Consider the following 23,843-nt stretch of genomic DNA (forward strand, 5'->3'; position numbering starts at 1 on the left):
TCAGAGGGAAATAAATCACTATATGCAAGCTCGGAGGGTGAATAAGTTACACTAAACAAATTAAAGTAACTAATAGATTACTTTAAGCAAAATTACGGAGCAATAGATCACTCTAAGTAGTGGCGGAGTTAGGAATTGATATGTAGGGGAGTTAATTTTAGCCTTGTGGACGGTGTTTTTAGAGTTGAGAAAAGATTTTCAAAGTCTATGGTTGAGCAAATTTCTCCGTCTAAAAGAAATAGATATATTTAATGTTTTATAAATCCAAAACTATTTTTTTTTTTTGGTAAGAAGGGAAGAAAAAAAAAACAAACAAACAAAAACCTAACCCGGGATCAGTCTAGGAAGACTGACCCCAATCATATCCTCAAGAAGAGAAGGTAACAGAAAAGAAGGAGGAACGGAAAGGGTAGAAACACCTAACATCCCCCCATGCCCAGCAGCTGCCAAGCGATCCACCACGCGGTTTTGCTCCCTATAAATATGGGAGAAGGTAAGAGAATCGAAGGCAGGACGAAGCCTCAAGATGGCTTTAATGAGATTCTGACTCTTAAGACAAACAGCCTGTCTATCCGAAATCCTGTTGATAGCCTCCAAATTGTCAGACTCCACCGAAAGTCTTTTAACACCCATGCGAATGGCGAGTTTAATGCCAGACAAGATCCCCCAGAGCTCCGCAGTAAAGGAGGAGCCCGTACCTAAGTTATGGGTAAACCCAGCCAGCCAGGCGCCACCAGCATCCCGAAGAACTCCACCAGCAGCAATTCTGCCATTACTAAGGCAGGAGCCATCCGTATTCAACTTGACAACCCCTTCCCTGGGCTTCCTCCAACCAACTAACTGGACCTCTTTAACCGGGGAGGGGTGAACCAGGGGCTCTCCTTCAAAACTCTTTGTAATAACAGAGAGTTTTTTCGAGAAGTAAAACCGGAGGTCAGGAATACAGATAGTCTTCTCAGCAAATAACTCTTCATTCCTCCATTTCCACATTTGGTGACAAATAATAGCGAAGAGAATAGCCCCGTGCTCCATACTGGCCAACAAATTCCCATTAACGCCTTCAGAGAACCAGTCAATATCAGAGAACCCCATAAAGGAAGGAAGGATGTGGTGAGGAAGGACCCCTTCCCAAACCTTTCTACTATTCGGGCAATCCCTCAAAGCATGGCACAAGGTTTCCACATGGCCGCTGCATCTGCTACAGGCACCAGATACAGCCAAGTGCCTTCTGTGTCTATCTGCATTCGTGAGGAGCCTGTCTTTGACTCCCAGCCATAGGAAACTCCTAATGCGGTAGGGGACTTTGAGGGCCCAAATGGACTTCCAAATTTCCAAGGGAGGATCAGCCCTATTAGGGGTAAAAGCTTCATAGGCCGATTTGCAAGAATAAGAACCATTATTAGTCAAGGCCCAGCAGTGTCTGTCCTTATCCTCCTCCTGATTACTAATCTTCACACCTCTAATATTAAGGAGGGTCTCCAGGCTAAGAAAGGAGTCGAACTTAGACCAGATCCAGTCTCCCTCTAAGTCCACCACATCAGCAATTCTCCAGGAGAGGAGATCATTCGGCGGAGGGGCGATGCACACCTCAATCAACGGTTTGTCACCAATCCAGGTGTCATACCAAAAACTAATGGATCTCCCATTACCCACCTCCAAGCCAATCCCCGTACAGAACTCAGCAAAAACAGCACTAAGCCCTTTCCAGAGGAAGGAACAGCTGACAACCCTCTCCTTCGGGCCACCAAAGATTCTATCTTTCCTATACTTGCCGCACAGAAGATGAACCCAAAGGGAGGAGGGGGATTGCCACATTCTCCAAAGAAGCTTCATTAACAGGACTTTATTATTGTCCTTAGCTTGCCTTATACCAAGACCCCCCCTGCTCTTAGGCTGGCAGGCTTCCTTCCAAGGGACCAGGTGAATCTTCCTCCCATCCCCAGACTCTCCCCACAGAAAACGCCGATTAATTTTATCAAGGTCATTGAGGACCGGCTCAGGGAGCTTACAGGCTTGCATGATGTGATTTCGAGCAGCGCAGTTGATAGACTAGATTAAAGTAAGGCGACCTGTAAGGGAAAGAGAATTAGCTTTCCAGCTAGCACACAAACCGTTAGATTTGTCCAAAATGTCTTTAAAAGAGGCTTTGGACACCCTGTCACTATGAAGAGGGACCCCAAGGTATTTTCCAAACGATTGAGTCAGGGGAATGCCAGACATCTCACTCAGTCTTCTACACAAGCTATTATCCATATTCTTGGAACAAAGCATACGGGATTTATGGATGTTAATCTTCTGGCCAGAAGCCTCACAAAAGCAGTCGAGGATATCCATCACAGCCTTAATTTGTTCCTCATTACCCTCCACAAAAAGCATGACATCATCAGCAAAGAGTAAATGGGTAACAGTGGGGCAATGTCTGTTGATGGAAACAGGGTGGAGAGTCCCTTTGCTCACCGCCTCTTGGATCAGGTGAGACAATCTTTCCATGGCAATAACAAAAAGGAAGGGGCTCATAGGATCCCCTTGACGAATACCCCTGGATGGAGAGTACTCATCCGACATATCCCCATTGATCATAACTTGAAAAACAGGAGAGGAGATACACTTTCCAATCAAATTCCTCCAGTTCTCCGGGATACCAGCTTTGGCTAAACTATCCAGAAGAAAGCTCCAGTTCATAGGCTTTCTCCAGATCCAGCTTGGGAGCCACGATCCCTTTCTTGCCTTTCTTAATCTTCATAGAATGGACAACCTCTTGGGCAATAACAACGTTATCCATCAATTGTCTTCCAGGAACAAAGCTCCCTTGATTTTGGCTGATAATATCCGGAAGGATCTTCCGGATTCTATTAGCCACAATCTTAGTAATAGATTTATACAAGACATTACAAAGACTGATGGGTCTCATCTGGAGAAAGGAAGAAGGCTTGGCAACCTTAGGAATCAAGACAAGGAGGGTTTTATTAACCAAACTGATATCGTTCGAACCACCAAAGACACCTAACACAAAGCTGTATATACCCTCTTTAACAGTGTCCCAGTGTTTATGATAGAAACTAGCGGGGATACCATCAATACCAGGAGCCTTAGTGGAACCGATGCTGGAGAATGCCAGATCAATCTCTTTAAGCTCAATGGGATGGAAAGCATTATTAATAGCATCCTCCCCCAAACGAGGAAAGGAAATGCTAGAGTGGGCACTCTCTAGGTCCACAGCTTCCTCTCTGAACAAGTCCTTGTAGAAATCAAGGGCAAGGCGTCGAATGTCCTCCTCCTCAAAAATCCACTCACCACTGGCGTCTTTAATAGCCTCAATCCTATTTCGCTGTCTCCTAATGATCGTTGAGAGGTGGAAAAACCTGGTATTCCGGTCCCCGTCTTGAATCCAAGCCTTCCTAGATTTCTGAAACCACAGAAGCTCTTCCTAGAGGTCAAAACTAATTTTTTTAAATGTATATAATTTTTATCTTTTTGTTTTTAATTATGAATTTCTTATAATTTTTATAAAGTAAAATTTAATCAAAAAATTAAGTTTTTTTTTTAGTCTTAAAAGTTAAAAAAGTGATTTGGGAAAAAAAATAGTTGAAAATGGTTAAGAAGATAAAGATGATATAGAAAGTAATGAATAATAACATGGTTATTTAGAAAAAAAAAATTTCAAATAGATAAATAAAACCTTTTATATATATATAAAAAAGTTAACACATGATCTCTTGAAAAAAATATATATTTTTTAATCAACTCAACCATTTTAAAATATTGAAATTTTACTATAAAAATAACAGCATAAATTACATTTAGGAGTGCTATTAAGTACCGAATCAATACTACTTAAGAGTGGGGCCATCGGATGGGAGGGCCGGAGCTCCCTTAGTCCTGAATTGGTTCTGCCCGTGACCTTGAGTAAGTTTAGAGGCTAATAAAGTAAAATGATTAATAGATCATTTTAAGTAAATTTAGAGCATTAACGAGATAGAAAATTTAGATTGAGAATCGATCAGGTCATTAGTTTGGGTTACGTTCAAGATTCGACGTTCCAATCGAGACTCGGTTTGACTCTCTTGTTACTTTCATAATTGATTGATTTTTTTCTTTATATTTAAACAATGAAAACGTAAATTTGAAATAATAATAATTTGATTAATCGAATTGAAACATGGTGATGATCTATAAATTTGAATTAATGTCCTATCTGAATCTTATAATATTGTTTGATTACTTTGTTTTCTTTACCATTGGATGGTGATGAACTTTGACAAAGTAAGCTCATCCAATGGTAGAAAAAACAAAGTAAAGCTTACTTTGTGAAAAACAAAGTAAGCATAGAAGGGTAAAGGTATTATAATCCAACTGAAATATCAAAATGATAAATTTATTTTATTGCGTCAAAAAAAATTGATGCAATTTGCACCATTTATTACTGTCCAAAAGAAATTATTGTGTCTATTCTTTCTTATATACTAGTTTTTGGCCCGTGCGATGCACGGATTCAGCTCGGTATATAAATATTAAAAAAATATATATAATTTAATAATTACAATTAATGACATAAAGATGTTATCTAAATTAAATTTTATTATTTTATTTTTATATTTACTTTAAATAATCTTTTTATAGGTACATATTACAATTAATGACATAAAGGTGTTATCTAAATTAAATTTTATTATTTTATTTTTATATTTACTTTAAATAATCTTTTTATAGATACATATAATAATATAATTAAAATTAATATATTATTTTTTATTAGTACAAAAGGAGTAAGTGATACTTATAGAACTCTTAGATATAATATGAATAAAAATAATTTAGGGATAGATAAATATAATAATATATTATATATTATATTATATTTTTATCACTGAAAAATGAGGAAGTGACACCTCAGCTCCATCATTACTGTTTTATATTATATATAGATAGATATGTAGAGGATTAGAGAGATTTTATGAGAGAAATTAGAGATTAATCTAAATCCTGTAAAACTCTTAGATATAATACGAATAAAAATACTTTTTTTTATAGATAAATATAATAATATATTAAAATTAATATATTATATATTATATTGTATTTTTTATCAGTAAAAAAGTGAAAGTGGCACATCAACTTTATTGTTATTGTTTTATATTATATTTAGATATGTAGAGAATTAGAGAATTAGAGAGATTTTAGGAGAGAATTTAGGAATTAATCTAAATCTTGTAGAACTCTTAGATATAATACGAATAAAAATACTCTTTTTATATATAAATATAATATATTAAAATTAATATATTATATATTATATTTTTTATTAGTAAAAAATGAGAAAGTGGCACATCAGCTCTATTGTTACTGTTTTATATTATATTTAGATATGTAGAGAATTAGAGAGAATTTAGGAGAGAATTTAGAGATTAATCTAAATTCTATAGAACTCTTAAATTTAATACGAATGAAAATAAACTTTTTTTTATAAATATAATAAAAAGAATTAAAAAAATGTGTAAGAGAAATAAGTAGAATACGAATTAAAAAAAAAAAAACTCCTTTAGTGCTGCTATATTTTAAACACAATCATATATGTTGTATGTGTTTTATTTTTATTGGGAAACAATCAAACATAGTGGTGAAAATAACTGATCTTATTTACATTTATCTATATATACAAATTTAGGTTATGAGTATTTTTTGGCATGCAATCAGTTCAATTCAACATGATAATTATTTGATTCTAATTTTGAACTTAAACCTCTATCTAAAAAATAAAATCAATTACATAGTACCAAATAATTTCTTTCACCATGGAGTTTGTAAATCAGCCCCGTTTGTGAATCTACCCCATTCAACTTGGAAATAATTAGATGGAAACCACGATGGCATGGAATAAGAGTAAGTCTTCTGAGCCCATTTAGATGAGACTGCTGCAGAGATGGAGTTGGATCCGGTGGAACACTTAGCATTGTAGAGGGATTTGAAGCGAATCACAGGAAGAGGTATTGCAACTGCCGCGAAAAACACACACAAGAGATGGCTTATTGTACATTCATTTGAAAGCCATGCGTGATATTTAGGTTAAGAAAAGTACAAACAGCAAATATATGGCTTTAAGTATATACTTAATTATAAGGATATTGCGGCACAAATAAATAATTAAATCAAATCAAATCAAGAGAATATCTATCTTTCTGGTTAAGCTTTATATTTCTCCACTCGTCCATACAATTTTTGAATGTATAAACACGTTAATTAATAATTATTGTAGTACTTAAGTTGAGATATGATTCATATTTTTAGTGATAAATTAAATTGATAAATAAAATTTAAATATTAATTTGAAAAATGAACATTATCTTTACACCTCAACTCCATCGTTACTGTTTTATATTATATATAGCTTTTCAAAACCTGTATAGTGAAATTGAGAAAGGAAAAAACGACCTTTTTATAACATATGAGATGAATATACCAATTTGTACCATATGCTTAAACTATTTAGGCTTTGTATTATTAGCTATATCGAAAGCTCTTCTGGCATCATAAACATTTAACATATTTATGTTTGAAAAAAGAACCTGCTTAGATTAGCCCAGAAAAATGTCGCAGTTTTCTCCAATTCTAGGTTAAAGCATTTATAACCTAAAGGTCTCATTTAACTTGTTGAGAGGTCCATAGAATATAACATACATATTCCAAAAAATATGCAAATGACCATTAAATCAAACAACACAAACATTTATGAAGTCAAAATCAAATATCCATTTCAAATACAAAATTTAACACCACATGGACATGAAAGCTCTACAAAAATTTGAAGAATAAAGTATATAGTGGATTCTCATCTCAAACCCCATGGAAATGAAATATGCAAAACAATTTAAAGTGTTAGAAAATGTGAACAAAAAAGGAATGAACAAAAGAAACAAAAAAAAATATGAAAAAATTATTACGTACATGTATGGTAATATATGAATCAGAAAGACAGCTCGCGAACAAAATAAAACAAAAAATCTTATCAAATTTGTTAATTGCATTCTGAGATTAATTTCGACAACAAAAAGAGTAATGGTAAAGTTTATAAAATTGAATACACACAATTACCTCAAGATCAAAATACACAAACATAACCTTTTATTCATAAGATTGAAAGTTAGAGGAATTACCAAAATTTACCAAGTAATTATACTGAAATTTCCAACATAAATATCAAGAACCCAAAACTTTATTATCTTAAACTCAAATTTAAAGCAAAAATCAAACTGGAAAAAGAAAGAAGAGTGAATTTTCTAAGGGAATGAATAGAACTATTTACCAAATGGTGAATTATTGAGAAACCTTTCATGATAGCTTTTTAGTCGTTAATCTGTAAGAGAAACAAAAAAAAAATGACAGCAAAAGCAAATAAATAAAATTGAGGCAGTAAGAGTTTACCTGAAATGAGAGAGAGGTAGAAACCCTAAAATTTCAGGTGAAAGAGAATAAAACTAACAAAATTAATACCACAAAAAATACTAACGTTCCCACACTGGATTACCATAAACCATAAACATTGATTGTTAGACAAATCGATATTACACTCTTATACTGAATTATTTTAAACTGTAAATCGACTTGTTATAATGATGCTGAATAGTGAGATTCATTTTTACAACAGAAAACCATGAAAGAGGGGCTAATAGAAAACCTAGAGTTTATTGGAAAGAGATGAGCTACAAAAAGTAATACGGTTTGGGGAAACAAAAACAAATTAAAAGATGATGAGTTAGAGTTCCAGTTGAAGAAGAAGTGGTTAAAAGAAAAAGAGATTGAAGGAAATCGAAACCCAACATGAATTCCTACATTATCACTAACATAACTATATTTAATAAAGGAGATTATTATTTTTCATGCTTATCCAATAAATATTTATTTATCTATTCTGTTATTTTACCATTACTATTATACTATGCTTTACCCTTCCATGTTATTTGAACATCAACTTCACGATTTCTTCTCCTAAACTGCGGCTAGATATTAGCAATTTATTTTGTTATTTTATTGTGTATAATATTAACCCTCCATTATCAAACATATTATTAAATCTATATATAAATCGGAATCTTAAAACATAAATTATAGGCAAAAAATAAATCCCTAAAATAACTTATAATTTTATTGTATGGACTTATCACATTATATAAAAAATATAATATCAGATTATATTTTATAGATTTATCACATTAAACATTTGATTCACGGCAAAAAAAAAAAAAAAAAATTAGATATTTTATAGATTTATGGTAGTTATATAAACAAAATTGAAAATATTTAATGTTAATTAATCAATATTATTTTAATCAACAAAAATCGAGGAGTCGACACCTCAGCTCCATCGTTACTGTTTTATAGTATATATAGATAGATTATGTAGACACATAAATGGGTACAAAGTGTTATATTTATTGAGTTGGGTGACTGATAGGTTGGCTATTAAATAGAAGGGAAAAATGCAAAAATAAACCTTGTGGTTACACCTATTTTCGACCAACGCTCATGTGGTTTAAAAGTTTGCAAAATGGTATCATGCCCCTGTTTGGGAATTAGCTGTTAGTTGTTAGTTGTTAGCTTATTACATTAGTTGTTAGCTGTTAGCTGATTACATTAGCTGATTTGATTAGCTGATTTGATTAGCTCTTTGTGTAGACCTGTTTGGTAAAAATTAGCTGATTGATAATAGCGGTTTGTGCAAAAAGATGAACAAGGACATTAATTTTGGCGCAGGAGAAGAGGGAATCTATCTATTAGGGTTAAAGAAGTCTATTAATTTTAATATTGTAAAACGCTAATTGAAAAAGCTCCTTTTAAGAGCTTTTTCTAAATTAGCGTTTTCATCCCAAAACTCTCTCCCAAACCTCTCTCCACCAAACACTTCAATTAGCGGTTTCAGTGGTCAAACCTCTAAAGTTGGTCAAAACCGCTCTTTTTATCCCAAAACGCTCTTTACCAAACAGGGTCCATATATTTCATTCCGTTAGCAAACAGATATCAAATTGACTAACGGTGTTAAAAGTCAAACAAAAAGAGTTAATTTGGTCATTATATTTATTTATTTTATAAATTAATCCCCTTATTATCTAATTATCACAAATAAACTCCAAAATAAAAATTAAAAATCAAATACATCATCTTCTCCATCTCTTTAATTTCTTATTTTTTTATTCTTTCTGTCTCTCTCCCTTTCCTCTTTATTAATTTTTCTCTCTAGAATTAATTGAATTTCTCTCTCTCTAAAACAGAAATAATCTCTCCAAATCAATATCAAGTCTTCTCATCTGCTTGTTGATTCCTCCTCCCACTTTTGATTGTTATGCCATCAAAACTAGATTCATTTCTCCAAGGGGGAGGAGTCACACACTCTGAATCCCTTACTGCTTACTGCCTCATTTGCTGGTGTTGTTGGCAAAGACATAACTGATTGCCCAACTCTCAGATTCTCGAGTGTAGCAACAGATTCTCTCATTGCTGACATTGATTCAAAGAACCGCGTACAGGACGCTAAAGCTATAGGAATAGGACGTAACATTTCCTGCATCAAAATTACAGAGAACATAACCCTGAACCCCAGAAGATAGTGACGCCTAAGCACAATAAAATCATATACAGATGTGGGTTCTTCCATTGGTTATGACTTCATTAATACTGAATAAAGTGGAAAACTAAGCATACCCCCCAAACAGAAGGAGACTCTTTAAAGTTCAGGCTCCATTGAAAATCAGAAACTGATGATGTCAAAGCGCCAAAATCACTTGCAGCCTTCATCACTAACCAGAAATTGTTATTCTTTCTACTGATGGTCAATTTTAGAAGACTTCATATTGATTTGGAGATATTGTTTTTTTAGAGAGAGAAATTAATAAAGAGGAGAGAAAGAAAGAAAAACAAAAATAAGAAATTAAAGAGACGGAGAAGATGTATTTGATTTTTAATTTTTATTTTGGGACTTATTTGTGATAATTAGATAATAAGGAGAGTTAATTTATAAAATAAATTAATATAAGGATCAAATTAACTCTTTTTCCTTTAATTTTTAACACCGTTAATCAATTTCGTATGTATTTGCTAACAGAATGAAGTACATAGTACCATTTTGCAAATTTTTAAACCACATGGATGTTGTTCAAAAACAGATGTAACCACAAGGTTTATTTTTGTACTATTCCCTAAATAGAAAAAGTTAAGCCATAAAATGAAACAAATTCAAAGAAAGACGGAGATATTAATCCTTTAATTTTTATAGCTTAATTATGAATATTTGTATTAATATTCAATCTCTTTTATATAAATAAAAGTAAATTTAAAAAAATATATATTTTCAAAAGTCTATTAATAATATAAAATGACATATATAAAAATGAATAAGTTTAAAAATTTTATATAGAAATTTATGTATGTGATTTAGATGGATTTAATATTAAAAAAATGAAAGGGGGCAAATTTTTATTTTATTTTTTTTATGAAAAGGGAGCAATTTTTAAATGAAATGAATAATAATAAAATGATATAAAATAAAAATGAATAAATTGAATCATCATGAATGAATTGTTAATAGAATCATGCACATGCCACCGTAGAGTTTTTGTAAGTTTAAATTAGTATTCTTTAGTATGATGGTTCAAGGTTAAGACATCAATTAAAAAAAATATATATATAGTATAAATTTATTCCTAACTTTTTTTTAAGGCAAATTGTATTAATGATCCAAAGAAAAACACGATTGCATCATTACAGGAAATATGAAACTCGGAATAAAAGAGAATAACATGGGATAAGAATAATGACGAGATGACTTGGCAACGTAAAAGCGTGAGCCATCCCGTTTGCTTGTATCATGGTTTGCTTTGTGACTGAAGGTTAAGGCGTATAAGACATCTACCTAATGTATACACGACCCATCCAGGTTAGTCATATGGAGAGGAGCTTATGGTATTTGACCGAATTTGACGAATTTGACAAATATTGCCAATTTTAGAAGTGGATTACTATACTCAGCCCCAATTTCACACTTCCAGCCCCGATAAAAGACGTAACCGCCCTTTAGCCAAAAATTAAAAATTTCAAACCCTCCCAAACTCTCTCAAACTCTCCCAAATACATTTTGTTCAAAGACAACACGTTTGATGGAGAGCGATCCGTTATCACCGCAAAGAGATGAGAATGACACTGTCCCTGAAGTCGAGGTATTTTTCCGATTGAACTTCCATTGATTTCTGTAAATTTTTTAAAAAAAAATCGCTGGTTCGGACCTCAGGCGTGTGAGCATCACGCCTCACCTTGTGGTGGGGCGTTTGAATATTACGCCCCACCACATGGTGGGGCGTGATGTTCATACGCCCCACCATGAGGTGGGGCGTGATGTGCATACGCCCCACCATGTGGTGAGGCGTGATGTTCATACGCCCCACCACATGTACGCCCCACCATGAGGTGGGGCGTGATGTGCATACACCCCACCATGTGGTGAGGCGTGATGTTCATACTCACCATGTGGTGCGTGATGCTCACACGCCCGGGCATATTTGTGGGTGTTTTTTCGGGTTTAGACACTGAAACGTTATAGAAATGTCGCATGTTGGAATGTTATGTTCGTTATTTATCATTTGAAGGAGGTTTCGTTTGAAGATTTTGGCGGAAACGGCATTGATTACAGTTCGCAGTTTTTTCCCAAACAAACGTTTGAAACATATCATGAAGCTGTTAACTGGGCAAAACAGACGACAATTGGGATCGGCTTCGAGTTAACCATAGCGTTGCACAAGACAGGGGCAAGTCAAAATGGATATTGGTTAAATGTGCTCGTGGTATTAAGAATTATAGAAGGAAAAGGGATATGGATATGGAGGAAGTAGTACGGAAGGATACAAAAACAAAGTACTGTGGTTGCAAATTCCAGATAAAGGTCAGGATCGAATTTCTTCAGGGCTACAGACAGATGAGCGGACTAAGCCCGGGTTCCAAAAAACTTGTTCGTCAAATGAGTGCAGCTCAAGCTAAGCCTTGTGCTATTTTTGCTGCAATCAAAGAAAAACATCCGGAGGATTGCCCGACACAAAGACATGTCTATAACTACATGGAGAAAATCAGGACTGAGAGCTTTGAGGGTCGGGATGTAATCGGTCAATTTTATCGGCTTGCTATAGATAAGGAATACATACATTGAACGCAAGCGGTGCCGGGCAGCAATGTTGTGACTCACTTATTTATGGCACATCCTACATCGATCACAGTGTTCCGATCTTATTACTTGTTTGTTGGTATGGATTCAACATATAAAACAAACAAGTATAAAATGCCATTCTTTGAGATCATTGGAATGACGCCTTCAAACAAAAACTTCTTGATCGCCTATGCAATCATGAAGGATGAAACTGAGGGAAGTTATATGTAGGTGTTACAAAAATTGAAGCTTTTGCTCCAACCTGAAGTGCATCCGACAGCCATTGCTACGGACCGGGAGTTAGGACTGATGAGACTGGTTCGTGAGGTATTTCCTCATAGTTATCATTTATTGTGCACATGGCATATTAATAAAGATGTGGAGGATAGAGTAGGCAAGTTGTGTGGCTTGAAGGTTTTTGGTGAAATTTTTAAGAATTCCAAATGGAAAAATATAATTGAAGCCCCGACAGTAGCCGAATATGAGGCGGCAGTGGTAGCCATGAAGAATACTACTACCAACTGGCCTCGTGTGATAGAGTACGTGGAGACCACATGGCTAGTGCATAAAGAGAAGTTATGTCGAGTATGGACGAACAAGGTGTTGCACTTAGGAGACACCACAACCTGCCGAGTGGAGAGTTCACATGCACAGTTGAAACAGTGGTTGAATTCATCTACTGGTGCACTCGATACAGTGTGGACGAAGGTGTACAAGGACATTGAGGCTCAGATCGATGCGATCAAGTAAGACATTTATTCTGTTATTTAATTAAATCTTTTAAATTGTAATACATTAGTTTTGTAATCCTTTACTGTATATAATCAGATACTCACTCGAGGACTTGAGAAGAAGATCTACGGCTCGTCACATTACTGCTTGCGTGTACTGAATGATGAGCTCAAGCGTATGCGCAGATTGAGTATGGATGTGGTAAGTGAATGCGGATGCGTGTTGCCCATGACTCATGGCATTCCGTGTGCATGTGAGCTTAAAACGTATATTGACACGGACACATCGGTCCATGCTGACCGCATCCATCCTTTTTGGAGATCTCTTGCGTAGGAAGGTTTGAGTGACATACCAGTTACTGCTCCCGTATATGCTGATGGGTCTGAGGATCACCGGTTTTTTTACTCTCTTGTGGAAAAGGTTGAAAAATTAGATCCTTCAATGGTGCGTAGCATATCGATGATGATTCATGATCAGATAAACCCAGATCAAAGTGGCTTCAAAGAACCTAAGGTCAAAGACACTGTTAGGGGTAGACCAAAGGGGAATTCATCAACGAAACGGAATCCGAGTGCATGGGAGTACAGTCAGGCACCACGAGGTCGTGCACGGTCCTCTACTTCGAAGAGTAGTCGTAGTCGAGGCCGATCCTCATCCTCATCTATAAATAACAACGAGATGCCGGGTATATTTTATTTTAGTAATATATATGTTGAAGTTAACGTAAATATATTATCACTCACGAATTTCATATATTAATATTTATAGCCGGATTTGATGCGGATATCGCCGGTTACCACCATCTACATTGGGTTCAAGGGCTCATCGTACCATTTATTACTGGATACCATGATGTTATAGCAAATGGTAACTGTGGATTTCATGTATTAGCCGATGCCATCACCTATAACCAGGAGGAGTGGAAGCTGATGAGAGTGCTAATAGAGAATGAGATGCGGGCACACCGTGATCTGTATGCGCCAATGTTCTGGAACGGATTCGATGCTGCCTTCACGCGTATTAGATGGGTAGGAGCGGGTTGTGGTGAGTCCCACTGGATGGTGAGTCTGGATGACTTATATGCTGATGCATCTGTATTGAATGCAGTAATATTCCTTTTTACTACACAACAGTTAGGATGTTGCACTATACTGCCGATGCGTTCGGACGATGGAAGACCACCAGAGCGAGAGATTGTCATTTATCATTTGGAAAGTTATGAACACTACATATGTCTTTATTTAAGACCTGGATTTCCAGTGCCTCCCATTGCCACCCAATGGCGTACATTTCGTGATCAGAGTGTTCGTCACTTCGACAATCTATACGCTGAAAGGAGAGCGGCTTGGACTAGATTATATTAGTTTTATGTGTTGTAATTAATAATATTTATTCATGAACTTATATTATTGTTACTGATTTTATGGTATTTATAGGTTTTAAGTACAATTGTGTAGTTAAAATTGTATGGTATTTATAGGTTTTAAGTACAATTGTGTAGTTACGGGTTTAACGGCCTATTTACGGGTTTAATGGTCTATTTTTTTGCCTTTCCGCCACGCGGGCGTGTGGCTATCACGCCTCACCGCGTGGTCGGGAGTGATAGCCACACGCCTCACCGTGTGGTCGGGCGTGATAGCCACACGCCTTTCCATGTGGTCGGGCGTGTTGAAACACCTTTCCACATGATTTTGATTTAACAAAATTATTTAAGTATATGATTAAAAAATATTCTAAACACACTAAGTTTATATGCTTTGATTTATTATACTAATGTGTTTGTTCAATGTTAAGTTACTTGTTTATAAAACACAACTATTAAAAGGCTAAAGGCCCAAAAGAAAGTCAAAGGCCCAAGTCAAAACAGATCAAAACCACTCGGCCCGTGTAAGCAAAACGTTGTCGTTGTGATAAAACGCAGCTCAGCATGAGAAGGATCGAGAAGACCTTCCTTGACTACTTCGGAACGAAGCTGCTGAGTTGAACGATAAAGAGTACAAGACAGCAGCTGAGCAAGAGCAACTTCCAGACAAAGTATTTCCACTTCGGGTAAAGTTCATGTCTAGTTGACTTTGCCGTAAAAGGAGAGACATTCTGCTGGACTGACCAAAAGCTGCTCAGCACTGACCGAAGACAGAAGATGCAAAAATCTGATTGGCCAACGACATTGAGCAGACTGAGTGACAACGACATAAAGCCGTTTCCCTCCAATGGTTATTTCGAAATTCGAAATCACCGAATGCCTCAAGTGTCACTATAAATAGGCCTTTCAGTTGCTTCATTCGATGCAGATCTTCAACTAGCCATTACGCCGACCAAATTCATACTCGAAGAATCTGTGAAAAAAAAGCAAAGCAAATACTTACACCAATTTCCAGATTATTGTGTAAAAGTCTAGAGTGATTTCCAATCATCTAAAGTGTCTTAGCAATTGTTGTTTAGGATAATCTTATTATCAATTCTAGAAATAGAAAGGAGAGGCTGAGTACTCGGTTATAGTACTCAGCGGTAGAATAGGAGTGAGTAAAGGTATAGAGGAAGGTACTCTTGTTATACTCAGTTTCTAGTTGTAAAAGGTTTGGTGCTCTACCTTTAAAGAGCTCAGTAGAGAATTCGAAAGCTCGGAACGTGTTTCGGGGACAGGACGTAGGCATAGAGGCCGAACCTGGATAAATCTGTTGAGTAACATCTTTCTAACCTTAAACTCCTTTGATATATATATTGCTTGCTTAAAAGAAACTGACTAAGTAAAGAGGCCACGCTGAGTTGTGTGCATTGAGTATCTGAGTTCAGGAATAGACTCAAGTGCTATCTCCTGACTCAAGGAAAGAAGCTGACTTAGTCACCAGTTGACTAAGCTAGTGTCTTAAGTTCACTCAGCGCGCTGTGCAAACCCTTTTTGAAGAAACAATAAGTCAGCCTCAACGTACAAAATTTTAAATAGTTCCTATCCCCCCCCCCCTTGGAACTAACTTGTTACGTTATAAGGGACCAACAAGTGGTATCAGAGCCTAAAAGCTCACTGTGCAAGGTTTAACTACCTTGAGCTGATCCCCACTATGGCTGAAAACAGCACTCGGTTTCTCCCAGGAAATCTGACAACTCAGATTCTACCTGAGGGTTTGTCCATAACTCGGCCTCCCCTATTCTTCGGGTCTAACTATACCTTCTGGAAGAATAGGATGAAAAATTTCATTCAGGCTACAAATATGAGTGCATGGCTATCTATAGTCCAAGGCCCATTTGTTCCTGTTGAAACTGTTGATGGCCAAACGGTTGTCAAATCTGAGACCAGATGGACAAAGGATGATCTCAAGAAGCTACAAAATCATGCTTCGACTATAAACATGCTTCACTGTGCGCTAGATGCTGCAGAATACAACAAGATTTCAGGTTGTGAGTCAGCGCAGGAGATCTGGAAGAAGCTGGAGGTCACCTACGAAGGAACCAACAAGGTGAAAGAATCCAAGGTGAACCAGCATATGAGATTTTTACGAGCTGTTCGAAATGAACGATGATGAAGGGATCTCAGACATGAATGCAAGATTCACAAACATCATCAACGAGCTCAAGAGATTGGGAAGATCTTCACTGAGGAAGAACAAGTCAAGAAGATTCTTAGGAGTCTTCCTAAAAGCTGGCAAGCAAAGAAGACCACTGTTGAGGAAGCTCAAGACTTAACCACCTATAAGTATGATGAACTCATTGGCTCACTGCTGACCCATGAGATCTCGATGAAGAATTTCGAGGTGAAGGAAAAGTCTGAAGACAAGAAGCAAAAGTCTATTGTCATGAAAGCTGACTCCACTGATGGGAGCTCAACAGACGATGAAGAGATGGCTATGTTTACCAGAAAGATGAAAAGGCTGTTCAAAAAGAATGACAAATATTCTAAGAAGCCTTATAAGAAGTTTGATAAGTACAAAGCTGACTCCAGCGACAGCAAGTACAAGAAGGACAGCTCAAAGCCCATTACATATGCTTTGAATGTCATCAAACTGGCCATATCAAGTCAAGCTGTCCCTCGCTGAGGAAAGAAAGAAAGAACGGCAAGAAGGCAATGGTGGCAACCTGGAGTGATAGTGATGATTCATCATCATCTGAAGCTGATGCCACTGAGTCAGCTGTTAGATGAGGTGCCGCGGCCTAATCTCTCGGGCGGACCGGGGGGTGGACACCTCATGGCGACATAAGCGGTGATTGGCGCCGAAAGCAACCAATCGTGGAATCAAGCTGCTCGGCAGGACCGGAGCTCGGAGATATGGAAGAGTCGCCACCCACGAATGGGAAAATGAACACCGATCCCTTGCGGGAGACCGGTGTGGGTTCGGGAAACTTAGGTACGAGCCGAGAAGGCTAGCTCCTTTTCGGAGAAAGGCTACTAGGCACCCCGACATCGCCCGGTTATGAACCACCGGCCTCCTACTCAGCATGTTAGGCGATAACGGACTAATCGTATACTTCTTTAAGTTTAAAATTCATTTGAAACCTTTTCTTTCTCTTTTTAGAAACCGTTTTGAGCATATATTATTGAAAAGCCACTTTAGTAAAGAATCACCCATTTACATCAGTTCAATATACATATAAAAGAGAGGGGAGGAAGGAAGAAGTGATTTATTTACCACGTGATTTACATTTCGTGTTACATGTTAATTCTATACTAACTCATTTCCCCAAAACGAGTTTATTTACATGATTCGCACCTTAATCGCCGTTGGAATGATTTAGGTGCGCTTTAAAACCCCGTCTGATGAAGTTCACCCGAATCGCCGTTGGAACGACTCGAGTGTTTGAAAACGTTGAGATAAAAACCTTTAATAAGAAAACGTGGTTAAGCATACAAGTCAATTTATTTTATATAAATCATTTAAGAAAACGATTCAAAAACTCTATTATTCACAATGAAAACGATTTTAATTACAAGGTTCGCTTAATCCATCGTTGGAACGGACTAAGGTTTTAAAACGTGGTGTTTTAAGAAACGATTTGAAATGTCAAGAAAACACTATTTATTTACATTAGGAACCTCTAAAAATCCATTAGTTTAAATAATTAAATCGAAAACTCTTTTTGTGATTTATTTTCCCCTTTTCACTCAATGGACTCTTTACTTGTCATAATTACAACAACAAACATATTAAATCAAAATTCACTCTCAAATAAAGCCCATTTGAAACATGGACCCATAAATGTCCAAAGAATAAAGAAAATAATATAGGTATATATATACATTTTAGCCAAAAAAGGAAACATGAAATAAGGATAAGTGAAAAGATACTATATAATACATATATAAGGAATAATAATGAAAATACTAAGTATAATACATGTTTACTTTAAATATGTGAAAGTAATAAATAAAACCTCTAAATAAGAAAATATTATTTGTCCCCAAAATAGTTTTATCTAATAATAACTAATATAGCCCAAATAGTCCAAAACTATATATATACATACATAATATAGTTTAAATATCAAAATAATACCCATTTATCCACGAAATATCTACAAATTAATTCTTTCAAAACACGAAAGTAAATAACATTCTAAAATAAAACCCATTATCACTTAAATGAATAAAAAAGAAAATATATATATACATATACTTATATTAGATTAAATTAAAAAAAATGATATACAAACATCCTAAATAATTATATATACCAAATGTCTAAAAGAAATAATTTGAAAACATATATTACATAACTATACATATATATATAAAGGATCAAAAGCTCAAAAGTTAAGAAGGAGGGACCAAAACAGCATTTTTTACATTCCAGCAGATTTACCGACGGAAAATCCGTCGGTAAACAGCAATTAGTGACAGAAACGGAAAATTACAGAACTACTCCAACTGTTTCCAGATTTATTCAAAAGCTTTAAATTAAGTCTAATTCAATCGTTTTGGATTTCCGAACTCCCAAAAATGGATCATAGTCAATAACGGAAGTTCCTAAAACGACGTTTTTATTTTAAAACATTATTCGGAAATTCTTTTAAATTAAAACTTATAATTACAACGTTTTTAACACCCGAACTACCTTTTTATCGGATCACGGTTCATATTGGGATATCAAAACGAGGTTTTTTATTTTAAAGCAAAACCGAATTTTATTCAATACGAGACGAAAATTAAATAAATATACCAAATTAAATAAAACGTGATAAAATAAAAGAATAACTAAATAAATAAATAAACTATAACATAAAAATAAATAAAGGAAATGAATAAATTAAATAAAATAAAAGAGTCTAGTCCTCGGATAATACCTTAAATTCGGTATCTGACAGACGAAGCCGATTGATTCCACGAGTCGTGATTTTTCGGTTTTTTGTGTTTTTTTAGTAAAATTTAACTTTGGAAAGTTTGGATTTTTTTGGGAAAAAAAATATTTTCTCCAAAAAATTGACTTTCTCTCTCTAAATATGTTTAGAGTGAGAAAGCTCCAAAAATTCTCCTCCTCTCTCAAAATGCATGGGGATCCGTGCCTTTTATAGGCAAACGGGTCCCCGGACCAATGGGCGACGCCCGAGTAAAATCGGGTGTCGCCCAAAGGGTTGGGCGGCCGCCCAACCTTGCGTTGGGCTACCGCCCAACATTGTTGGGCGGCCGCCCAACATTGTCGGGCGGCCGCCCAACGATTGTCGGGCGGTCGCCCAACATTGCTGGGCGGCCGCCCAACAATTGTTGGGCGATCGCCCAACGATTGTCGGGCAGTCGCCCAACAGCGTTGGGAGAGCGCCCAACGCGAGGTTGGGCGCCCGCGCCCAACTGTCGTTGGGCGTCCGCCCGACGCGGTTGGGCGCTCGCCCAACGGCCGCTGGGGCGCGTCTCGCACCGTCGGGCGTGCATGCCCCCGCGACCGTCGAGCTCGCGTTCCGCACCGTCGGGCGCTCACGCGTCGTGACCGTCGGGCTCGCGTTCTGCGCCGTCGGGCGTCCACGCGTTGTGACCGCCGAGCGTCGAGCGTGCGCTTTGCGTCATCGAGCGGGTGTCCGACTGTCGTCGAACACGCGTCGGCCGCCGCTAAGCACTCGCACTACGCACATCACAGCAGCGACCCACTGTAACTATTTATTTTATTTTTTCGAAACTTCCGGAATCAATCGCTTTAACCGTCTTGTTTTCAGGTTTTCGTCACAGGTCCTCCGACTCGGTGTCTACAGTTGCCCCTACTTTTCTATTTTGACAGTGATGTGTATGTTTTGAAAACGTTTTTTTGCTAACGCAACACATGCAATGTAAAACATATAAAAGTAAAAGACACGTAAAGAGTAGGAGGGAGCATACCTGACTTCACGCTGCGCGTTCCGGTGTGGTTCTCCGATTCTTTCCATCCTCGCCTCTGAATCGGCCGTCGGTGGATGTTTTTCTCTCGGAATCTAGCGTATGTTGACTATGGGTAAGAATGGCTCAAAATCAACCTCGGTCGTGGACCGTAGGTAAGATGGCTAAAAAGCTACCTCGGTCGTGAACCGTAGGTAAGATGGCTAAAAAGCTACCTCGGTCGTGAACCGTAGGTAAGATGGCTAAAAAGCTACCTCGGTCGTGAACCGTAGGTAAGATGGCTAAAGAGCTACCTCGGTCGTGAACCGTAGGTAAGATGGCTAAAAAGCTACCTCGGTCGTGAACCGTAGGTAAGATGGCTAAAGAGCTACCTCGGTCGTGAACCGTAGGTAAGATGGCTAAAAAGCTACCTCGATTGTGAACCGTAGGTAAGATGGCTAAAAAGCTACCTCGGTCGTGAACCGTAGGTAAGATGGCTAAAAAGCTACCTCGGTCGTGAACCGTGGGTAAGGTGGCTCAAGGGCAAAAAGGTTCTTTCTAACAATTCTGAATTCTTTTAAAACACCGTTGTCTGTATTTTCTCACTGGAGCTATCGTCTCGGGGGTTTAATGGGGACATGTTTTAGTCTGAAATGATCTAGACTAATGATTGTTTTTCTGTTGACTATCGTCTGTATTTTGACTGGTGTCACTGTTCTGTAAAAATTGGCTATTGTCTGGAGTTCATATCTTGACAGTATTGGTTGCTGTCTGGGAGAAATGCAGGCTGAAACGGACTGCGAATCGGAGGTCTGTGCGCCTAGTAATTAATTATTTACTTTTTATCTTTATGTCAAATCGTACCTTTTTCACTATTTACGGGAATGTCATTCCCTCTTACTATATAAGGTGGTGGGGTTTCATTTCAACCCCACACCTTCTCTCCCTTCTTTCTCTCTCTAGACTTTGATTTTGGATTATTCTCGGGATGGATTTAGATGAATGGGATGGCACTAGATGCATGGACGAGGTTTACGTAAACTTAGATAGAGTGGATCCCTTCCACGACCCTACAACGCATCTGAGCCGGACACGCTGCAACGAGGTAAGTAATTTCTCACTTTTATTTGATTCAAACTCCAGGCTTTAGCATTCCTATCCGAACATGATTTGCATGCTAACCTTTAGATTGCCTTAGAGGACTTTAGCTAGAAAACATGAATTTCTTCACTTACAAGTAACACTTGTTTATTTCTGTGTGAGAATGCGCGCTATATGCATGTGAATAACGACACTACGAATTTATGCATGCTAACAGTAAAAATAACGTGAATAGTAAAAAGATGAATAGTGCACGTGAATAGTAAAAACGTGAATAGTGACAACTCAACTAATGCACGTGAATAGTGAGAACTTAACTAATGTGTGTGAATAGTAAACTTAACTAATGCACGTGAATAGTAAAAACGTGAATAGTGCACGTGAATAGTAGAAACATGAATAGTGAAAACTTAACTAATGCACGTGAATAGTGCACGTGAATAGTAAAAAAACGTGAATAGTGAAAACTTAACTAATGCACATGAATAGTAAACTTAATCTATGCTCCTTGTCAATGCGGACGAGAGTGGATTAAAGAATTAACTAAACCTTACATGAGCGACCCTAAGGGAGAGACTTTTATAGAAAGTTGGCCCTAATTGACCAGATGTCTCTAGGTTAGATAATGAAAGAATGCCTAGTCTTAACGCGTCCTCATTGATTGCATGCTTTAGGAACTGTATTTAAATTTTCTTATCTTGTTCTTTCTAGTTTATTGAGATTTCTGGGACCACCGCCGAGATTCACTCGTGGTATGCTAGGCTGGGTGCCGCGGCGAGAGTCCGCGTGCGCGAGTTGGGCTTTGAGCCTTTCATTGCAGCGTTGCCCCGTACCAACGGGGTATGCGACCGCTTTGGCTTACGCGCCTTATGTGAGCGGTGGGTTGACTCGACCCACACTTTCCACCTTTCTTTCGGGGAGATGACCATCTCGCCCAGAGATTTTTCACTGTTGATAGGATTATGAGGGAGCAGCACTCCCGTTCCCTTTCATTTCGATATGATGCGACCACGGGTCGACCTCGCTAGGCTCGCTGCTTTGATTGGACCGGGAGTTCGCCCATGCGCCAAATCTACTCCGGCGAAGTTTATTTCCACCGCGAGCCTTTTGAGTCGGCGAGATTTTTGCGAGACTGACGATACCGACTTGGCGGTTCGTAGTTTCTTGGTATATACTCTGAGTGAGACGATTTTCCGCACGAAGGGCGGGAAGGTACACGCGGGTCTCATTCAGGCACTCAGCGATCTAGATGCGGCGGCTTCCTATGATTGGGCGGGGGCAGGCTTAGCCTTTCTCTACAAGTTTTTGGATCTGACTTGCCGGAAGCGCAAGGATTTCGGTGGTTACACCTTCGCTTTGCTGGTACGCGACGCCTTTTTGACTTGCCCGTCTTATCTTCTTTGCATCTTTCACCCTCCTAGTCCTTGTTTTTACCGCAGGTGTGGGCGTATGAGAGGCACATCCTTCCCAGCCGGTCTCGACCTCGACCGAGAGTACCGAGGCCGCCTCTCATGACCCGATGGAGAGATTTCAACTTGGGTGCCGAGAGGACACGGACGGCGCCGCGACTTCTAGATTGGATAGACTCGCTGACCCTTAGACAGGAAGATTTTGCCTAGTCGTGCTAGATTTTTGTTTGAGTCTTTCTGACTTTCTCTTTGTGCATTTTTTAGATTAAGTTCAGGTGGGACGACCTCGACTTCGGTCCCGATTATACGTATGTATCTATGACCCATGAGCAGCAGTGTGTGCTCACCGGCCCCTGCGTGCGGGCGTGGTATTTGGGGGACCGAGGCATCACCGGAGTTAGTGATGCACATTGGACACCGGGTGAGATCCCCGTCTCTATATTTGCAGTGCGGACCATGCCCCTATCGATCGTTCGTCAGGACTGGTCTCGTCGGTTCGTTAGTAGAGAGGTGTGGGTTCACGCCGGGGGCCGTGAGCTTTACTTGTTTACTCTGTTGAGCGCGAGGGATGCCCCGGCGGCAGCGATGGAGGTGGATCCGGTGGTAGATGTATTTTCGAGGGAGGCTGTTGCGGCAGTCTTTGGTCAGAAGGAGGTCCCGGTGAGTGGTTCCCCTTTTTTACCCTTTATTCATGAGATGGTTAGCGGTATTTATTATGTGTTTTTTTTTTTGCAGGAGGGATCCTGGAGGAGTGCCCATTTATCTGATTTCTTTGACGGCACTCGAGCTCAGACACCTGTGTGCGAGAAGCCTTACTATGTCGGCGAGTCCTCCAGCGCTGCCCGACCAGAGAGCTCATCCCTAGGTGTGCCCCTACCAGACTACGGGCGAGATTTTGCCACGATTTGTTATGACGAGTCTGGGGCAGCTTATGCGGGATTTGAGACAGCTCCTCCTATCTTCACCTCGAGGGTCCCCTTTGATCCCTCAGATGCTTCTCTGACTACGAGGGAGACCTGCACGGATTACGTGGGGCTGTCTGATTATGCGGGCGTGGAATGTATGCATGTATGTATGATTTATGTTCGTGCCTACGCTGCTTCTTATTTTTATCTGTTTTTCCTTTCTTTTGCTTTAGAGCGATCTGCAT

Source organism: Euphorbia lathyris, chromosome 1, assembly GCF_963576675.1.
Source record: "Euphorbia lathyris chromosome 1, ddEupLath1.1, whole genome shotgun sequence".
Classification (NCBI taxonomy): domain Eukaryota; kingdom Viridiplantae; phylum Streptophyta; class Magnoliopsida; order Malpighiales; family Euphorbiaceae; genus Euphorbia; species Euphorbia lathyris.